Consider the following 8,748-nt stretch of genomic DNA (forward strand, 5'->3'; position numbering starts at 1 on the left):
AAATTCACCATAAAAACCTGCGGGAGCAGAGGAGGGGGAACAAGAGAAGCACTTCTGGACTTTTTTCTCTCAGCTTTTTTTTTTGTTGTTGCTCCGAACAGTCTCTCCGCCTGCCTTCCGTCACTGAGAAAAGAAGTGATGACTGGCGGGAAGAGAGTAACTGAATGGATGAGGGAGAAATTAAACAGCCTAACAACATGAATCATTGTGTATCACAAAACACGAAAAAAGTTTATTTTGCTGAAGGTTAGCCTTGTGGACTATCAGCATTAACGATGCTTATTCCCCCTCGACAACCTTAATAACAAGTGACAATGTTCCATGTGAACGCTGTAGGTGTATGTGTACCGGCCAGCACAAGAAAGTGTAGCATTAAGCTACCTAAAAAGCATGACGGTGTATGAAATACTGAACCCACAGAGGTGAAACTGCTACCAAGAAGTAGGTGAACAAGCAACCATTTGAAGCTAAGAGATATACTTCAAAAATAGTGTATCTCAAAATGACCCCCATTTGTTAACAACTTTGGAAAAACATTAAAAGTGTGTTCAAGACAACATTATGTTGAAAACACTGTCAGACAGCGCAGTAACATTCTATAAAATAAATACTAAATAGTAGACAGAAACCTTTTTTTTATCTTAAGGGTACATTCACAAGATTTAAATTTATGCAAGGCTTCGGTGCAGTGAAAATTTCATTTCTGTGTCATGCTTTTTGGTTGGAGCTTGGAATTTAGGATGATGTATTTCAGAAGCCAACATAGGCGAAGAAACACACCGTGTGCAGAAGTTCTAAAACAGCTATATTGATGTATTTTAACTAAGAAATAATGAGGTTGGAAATATAGCATATTTTCCTTTTAATGCATTTGATGCTCTTACATGCCGGCCTGAAAATCCCATGCATCTTGACAAGCGCTTTTGCACCTATAACAAGATCACAGACCAGAGGTTTTTCAGGGACCCCACTGTGCAAATACATGACAGCAATGCTACACACTTCTAAAGACTGCTACAGGCTTCTTTCATGTAGAATTAACAGTCTTCACCACAGCAGGAGCCCTAAAAGCATTTGTAAAAAGTCCATAAAATGATCAGATACTACAGCACAGTTTTATGTGGTTCCACGGTGGACATCAAGGGCCATTCTAATGTCGTCACCTTCACATTACTTTCATTTATTAATACACATAGTAAAATGTGCCAAAAGTTGGGTATGTTTTCCTATGGAAGCCCAGTACAAAAGCAACAACCGCGTTCAATCTGCAATCTAAAACCTACTGATCGATCAAAACTGTCTTAAACGGTTTACTGTAGTCTCCAATGACCCAAGTCCACTTTTCAAGCGCTAAGATAATGATCAAGCTTTGGTTTGAGAGTGACAAAACAATTCCTGTGCAATATTATTCATAAGCTAAAATATAGAATTCCAACTTTGTACAGCATCATTTTAAAGATGTGCATAATAGCACAAATCAATGGCAACTTTATGATCATGTTCATCTATTTGGTTTAAAGTCCATAATCATTTTCTGATCGCGCACACACACACACACACACACACACACACACACACACACACACACACACACACACACACTGCTGGTACAGTCTGATACTGATAATATGATATTTTGCCATGCCTCCATAGCAAATACCAACATTTAAAGTTCTAATTCATAATTGCAAAGGACGGAATTTAGAATACATGAATCACTTCAAATGAAGGTCAGAGGTCAACTGACGGTGAACTGAAAGAAGTAATCAGCACATTTTGTGAATATACAAACAGAATGAACGTGATATCCCCATTAGAAGGTTTCTTCCTTTCCTTTAAGCTATCACAGCATTCATAATTGATAATTGATTTTGATGTGCAGTATGTAGCATAATAAAATACAGTATTATGTATTTTTGGGCTTGGAAAAAAACACATTTCCTTAATACGATATTACTATAAATGTTGATTTGGCCGCTGATGCACTTCTAAACATACTATATTCTGGTAAATGGCTAAACCACCAGTAATACAGATAGTGCCAATAAATATTGCATTTTTAGAATAAAATGAATTACAGTCGATCTGTTCTCCAGATTAAAAATAAAACAGTAGTTTCAATGAAAGTTGCAACACCTCTTTGTTATTTTGGTTGTGATATATCAAGGCAATTTTTTTTAATTAAATTACATTTTTTCAAACAGTAACCCAAATCACAGTTCACGGACGAGTGTATTTAAAATTGTCATTTTTCTCAAAGCGACAAAAAGGAGTTGCACACGTCCTTATCTTCTAATTGATCATTACTGGTATATTCACCATAACGGACTTCCACATCAGGATCATTGGAGTTTTATTGTATTTCATGTTAAATAACAGCAACACAAAACCTGCAGATGAACTTAACCCTTGACATTATTTCATACTACTTTAGTATAAACGAAAATAAACATTTAAAAAAGTAATTTTCCTATGGGATTTTGCAGGCCGTCATGCCTTTCTTTAAGAAATTATCAAACTATTTGGGAAATCATGCTTAATGTAAAAGAGTTCATTCCTCCCAATGCACTGCGACAAATAATTTCTTAATTATTTGAAGGATTTGTTTTGTTTCTTTATAGCAGAAATATATGACTACTAGCCACCCAACTGGTATGTGAACAGTGATCAGGCAATAATCAGTGCATTCATATTAAATAAGATCAACGGTGAGGAGGCAAAGCACCTTGTATTCACACCTGCCCACAGTCTGCCTGCTGCTAATTAGATGGCTGTTTTTCATTATTCCCCTCTGATGGATGAGTGATATCACTGACCTCTGTCCTGTTTCTGTGTTACTGTAGCGTTCTACGCTCCAGTTTTCCTACTGTTGCAGTTTTACACTCAACTGTGACTACAATACCATTACAATTTAGTAATATAGCAAATATGACCAAGTCAAAATAGGAAAGAAATATTAAGTTAACATAGAGTGCCTATAGCATTTTTCATATATTATTTGTCACCGCTTTAAATTACACTAGATGTAACACAAATTGATCTAAATTAAATGCAAATATTAAAGCAGTAAATAGTAGATTTCACAAATATTTACTCCCCTCTTACTTTAACATACCTAATTCATCACCAGTGCTGCCGATTGATTAGAAGTTGCATACTCATTTGAATGGCGATCAAATGTTTGTTGTCAGTGTGTGACAAGCGATTTTATGTTACACCCGCTCAATGTCCTCGCCAAAACTGCACCATAAAGATAAAGGAACATTGTAGGCTCATCTGCAATGACGGTACCCAATCAGGGTAGGAATATAAGAACATTTCCAAAGCCGTGACTGTAGGTGTGTCTGCATGAGACGCTGAGGAGTCAGAGAGGCCTCTAGGAAGTCAACAGCAACTGTGAGGGAGCTACAGGCTTCCATGGTTGAGAAGGGAGATATGGATGCTTCACCAGCAGCTTGTATGGCCTGATGGGACAAAAATGTAGCTTTCTGGCCATCATACTAAAATGGCAAACACTGCACATCAGCAGAAACACACCATCCCCATTCCTGATGTGTGGTGTAGCAGCATCACGCTGTGGGGATGCTTCTCTGCAGCAAGCCCAGGAAAGCTTGTGAAACATAAAGCCAAAGCTACACAGAAAAAGATGCAGTGGGCAAGTCACAATTCAGACCTCAGTCCAATCCAGAATATGTGGCAGAACTTTAAATTGTTGTTGTTGCCTTAAACAGCACTAATGCTGCTTAACAGAGCTTGAGCACTTTTGCAAAGAAGGATGGGGAACGATTGCAGCGTCAAGATGTTCAAAGCAGATCTGTCCACAAAGAATGTAGTCTATCATTGCTGCATGTACTGCTTGGGGCAGTACTTGAGGGGGGTGAATTGTTATGCATTCATTTAGTTTGCGTTTAAGTCCATTGGGGTGTTTTGCATACTACAGACGTTGTAAATCAGAGGCCCCAATAACTTAACAGTGGCATATGTCTTTGGATCCAAGTTTGAGCGTTAGACGTCTCTGGATAGAACTGAAATGTACTGCAATGTTTTTTTTCCTTTTCCTCATTTCACCCCCTTTTCCAGATAAAGTGTGTGGAAGCCCATGGGCACTGTTACTAAAGCCATTTAAAGATGAATACCATTGCAACAAGAAAGCAACATGACTTCATTCTGCTTCCTCAAGCTTTGATTTTCATGTTGAGCAGTGCAAATGTCCAATACAGATGTTGTTTTTTTAAGTTTGACTTCATAGTGTAAAAACAAGAAAGCAGTTGTTGCCCCCGTTCTGTCTGCAGATGTCGAAGGAGGTCACAAACTCGAAGGAGGTCAAAAATAGCAACAAGAATACAAACTCTTCTTCTAAGGTTTCGTCTGCCTCATTTAAATCCATTTGGATAGACTACATAATTTAGAAACACCTCTTCGACACAAAGTACAGCCTCCAAAATGACTAAGAAGTTGAATAAACATGTCTTTTTTCAACAAAAACTGACCATTATAACAGCAGTGGTGGAAGAAGTATTCAGATCCTTAACTTAAGTAAAAGTCCTGCCTTGAAAATGTTACTTAAGTAAAAAGTATGTAAGTATCATCAGGGAAATGTACTTAAGGTATTAAAAGTAAAAGTACTCCATTCAGAACAATCCTCACATTTAAGAGTCTGGAAACGATCCAAACAGTTCTGTCAAGTGTTTAACCGTCTAATCATCACTTGTAGGCCTATATAATGTTGGGTAGTTTCATTTATAATAAAGCATCATCTTTTATAAACTACTGTTTTGTGTGCAAAAAAATCTTAATTTGTAAAGTAACTAGTAACTAAAGCTGTCAGATTAATGTAGTGGAGTAAAAAATACAATATTTCTCTCTGAAATGTAACGGAGTAGAAATAGAAAGTGGCATGAAAAGAAAAGAAAAGACTCAAGCAAAGTAGAAGTACTTCAAATTTGTACTTAAGTACAGTACTACAGTAAATGTACTTAGTCACATTCCACCACTGGGTAGGAGTTAGTACAGGGATGTTATATTAGTTTTAGTTAGGTGTAACAAATGAACTGCTAACAGCATATAGTATATCGATGTATAAGTATAAATAAAACACTCTTATCAAAGCTTGGCAAATGAATGGCTACTATGGTTTCATCACAGACTTCAAATTACGTGTGGGCCTTTTGGTGACAGATCACCTGAATATGTTTAACTGTACCTGGGTCAGGTTTATCATTTCATGATATCTTTACGAAGTGTTCACAATGAAGAAATGCATTCCTGTGGTTAAGCCTCTCAGTGTAAGAGCATGTTTGGTGTAACAACATTGCAATGCTACAAGTAATGTCGAGACTCAGAAGGCTCAGAAAAAAGCACGACTTTGTTGCTGCTCGAGCAAAACCATAGGCCTATGCATCTGTAGATGGACTTTCAATCGGAGCACATTTAAAAAAAAAAAAAAAATCAAAATGGCACTTTCATTAGAATGATTTGATATTTGTGACTTTGCGTAGCTTTGTATTTTAACTGGATTTGTATCTTTATATTTTCCATGTATTCATTTGGCAGACACTTGTATCCAAAGTGTCGTTCAAATCTAATCATTTAACCCATGAAATTTCTAAAAATGCACCTTGAGTTAGTTTGAAAAAATAAACTTGCATAAAAAGAATTGTTTAGTCATGTTAAAGAAGACTCAGGGGGACAGGTGTGTTTTAGTAGTGTACTAGAATAACTTTAAACTTTCTCATTCTAAAAAACGAAATAGTGCGAAAATAGAAAAGTTGTCTTACCTATTAAGCTGTCATAACGATGAGAGATGTGCCAGTAGCAGTGAAGTGCATGTGTGTATGGTTTGCTGGTAGGTAGACATGTGTGTGAGAAAAGGGGGAGGAGAGAGAGAGACAGCGAACAAGAGAGAGCGATGTAGTTTCACCAAAGACGGTCGGCCACTGTCGCTCTTTCAGTTGATCTTTCAGCCTTTTATCCACTTTGTCATAATGGCACTCTGCATATGTGTGTGTGTGTGTGTGTGTGTGTGTGTGTGTGTGTTACAAGCTGTGTCATAGTGATGCTGGAAACAAGAGAAAAACACCCTAGTGTGCGGCTACAATCTGACACACACACACACACACACACACACACACACACACACACACACACACACACACACACACACACACACACACACACATATAGTACATGCACATACTTTCAGTTTGAGTGGGTGTTTTTTTCTCTCTCTCCCCTCTCATCCCTCATCTTCTCTCTTACAGTCTCTTTGGTCTGTTTATTTTTAAAAAGCCATTTGGTTTGTCCAAGAAGGTGTGCATTTGCAATCGAGGTCTGATGTCAGTTAGGAGAAAGTATGCACCATAAATTCAATTTCTCGGTAGATGTTTGCAAAAGAAGAAGTTCCAGACACTGATGATGTGAAGTCCTGTTCTAGTTTTTGGAAAAGTCAACAAAAAAAGGTTTGGCATTTATTCTCCTTAATGCAGAGAGTTGATGGGGGTGATGAGGCGATCAATACCACTTTCATGGTAGTACAGTAAATATGTAGCTACAGCAAGCAGCCGGTTAGCTTAGCTTAGCACAAAGACTGGAAGTTTGGGGGAAACAACTAACCTGTCCACAAACAAACGTGTGTACTGAGCCTCAGAGGTGATGGTAGGCAAATGTTGTTACCTTTGGACAGAGCCAGACTAGCTGCTTCCCTCTTTATGCTAAGCTAAAGATGACATCTTCTCATGCTCAGCTTCTCATCTATCTCTCAGCAAGAAATGTATTTTCAAAACTTCCAAAAATCACTTTAAGAAGTCTCCTGAGATTTAACTTTTGTCCCATTCCCTGAGAAATGTAAATTTTTTGTGCATTTTGAGCTAACATACCTTGAGTTTAGGTCTCCAGAGTAGGCTAACGGAGGACAAGTTAGCAGGAAAGGTGGATGTTTGGATTAGGGCAAGGACAGACGGAACAGAGAGAAGAAGAGAGAGAGAGGGTTTGAGAGAGGGAAGAATGGAAGCAAAGTGGATAGGAGTGGAAGAAACAATTAGTGAGGTCGGCAGTTACCTTTGGACAGGACGTCTTTATGCTAAGCTAACCAGCTGGTGGCTATAGTCTTGAGATGAGAGTGCTTTCAGTTCTCATCTAACTTTCGGCAAAGAAGCTAATAAGAATATATTTCAAAATGCCAAAAAAATTGCTTTATTACTTTATGACTAATATGTCAAGGCGTTAATTATTTCAGATTTGTGCTTATATTTTGTATGTTCTTAAATATTTGCATTTAATTAAATTACCACACAGCAAATCCAGGAACAGTTGGTATTCAAGCACTGTAAAAGTGTACACAATGCACAGAGAGTGGGTACAGTTGTAAGCTTCAGTATGCAAAATGAAACAGAACACAGAACACATAATGAACATAGCAAATAGTGTTCAAGCTGAGAAAACAAACAGAAAATCAATAGAAAAGTTTGTACATTTCATGTATTTCATTCAAGGGATGAAAACTATCCTGTAGCCTCTAGACTGATCCTCTAAGAGCTGTCTGGTGAAAAAAAATTAATTATTTTATTAAATTATCATTTGAATTGATATAAACCTCTAACAGAAAATACACAAAATGTTTCTAAAATCCTCAAGTTTGTCCTTCAGAGCATATTTGATTATTTGAAAGTGGAGGATACTCGACAAGTCCTTTAGCCAATGCTGTACTGAAGGTGGTTCTGGTGTTTTCCAGTATTGTATTGTCTTTGCTGCAGAAGTGGGGGGTTTAATGTGCGCCCAGCAGCTCATTCTTGCCCCGGGACGCCTGACATCATTCATCCAACCAATGGTCAATCTGAACAGGAGTGACTACATTCTGATGCACTGACAATAATCATTGATGGAAGTCAGAAGACAGGCTCATGAAATACCCTTGAACAAGTCACCGAACCTCAAAATGAAGCAGAGATATGGACTTGTGACTTGGTGACTTGGACTTGGGTCGACTCAAGTTACCGTTTTAATGACTTGCGACTTGACAAAAAATAAATGACTTGAGACTCGACTTGGACTTGACTTGACGCATGGTGACTCGGATGACTTGCGTGCATTCATAAGTTTAAATGTTGGCTGTACAATATAAAATAATATAATTCAATGTTGTCACGTTTCTGTCTATCAAGTATGCTATGCTGCGGCAGCAGCGCAAACTGTGAATCATGACTGGACGACGGTATGTGATTGTCATGATTGGATGACAATCACATATCGGTCAAACTCCTTGCTATGGCAACATGTAATAAAATAAAATATAGATGCACCAAATTGAATGTTACAGTGTTTGATGTTGTAGTCTGGCTGTCAGTATTTCACCATTTTCAAAGTGATGGGGAGGGAATATGAAATAAACAAGTAATAATTTGTTTTTGCTTTGATTACATTAATTTCACTGAATATCAATAATTATAATACAGATTAACGTCATACTCTTTGTACTAGTTATACAATAGCCAATCACGTTTTTAGATGGGCTACTAATACCTTGTCTTTTATCTCTATAAAGACTGGATACAACAGGTAAGAGTGCTTTTATCTATCTATCTATCTATCTATCTATCTATCTATCTATCTATCTGTCTATCTATCTATCTATCTGTCTATCTGTCTATCTGTCTATCTGTCTATCTGTCTATCTATTTATCTTTATCTTGGGAGTAAAGTGACTTGATCTGGGACTTGACGTGCCTTAAAGCGTAACTCTCGCCAAAATGC

At 37.5% G+C, this 8,748-nt stretch overlaps 1 protein-coding gene across 1 annotated transcript in view; it reads right to left on the reverse strand.

Annotated features, from left to right (window-relative positions):
• si:dkey-19b23.10 overlaps positions 1–6,021 on the reverse strand; it is an 18,654-nt gene extending 12,633 nt beyond the window's left edge. The window contains exon 1 of the mRNA XM_031285144.2: positions 5,778–6,021. The gene's annotated coding sequence lies outside the window, so the exon portion shown is untranslated. The remainder of the gene's footprint in view (positions 1–5,777) is intronic.
• Between the last annotated feature and the right edge of the window lie 2,727 nt (positions 6,022–8,748).

Source organism: Sander lucioperca, chromosome 17 (assembly GCF_008315115.2).
Source record: "Sander lucioperca isolate FBNREF2018 chromosome 17, SLUC_FBN_1.2, whole genome shotgun sequence".
Lineage (NCBI taxonomy): Eukaryota > Metazoa > Chordata > Actinopteri > Perciformes > Percidae > Sander > Sander lucioperca.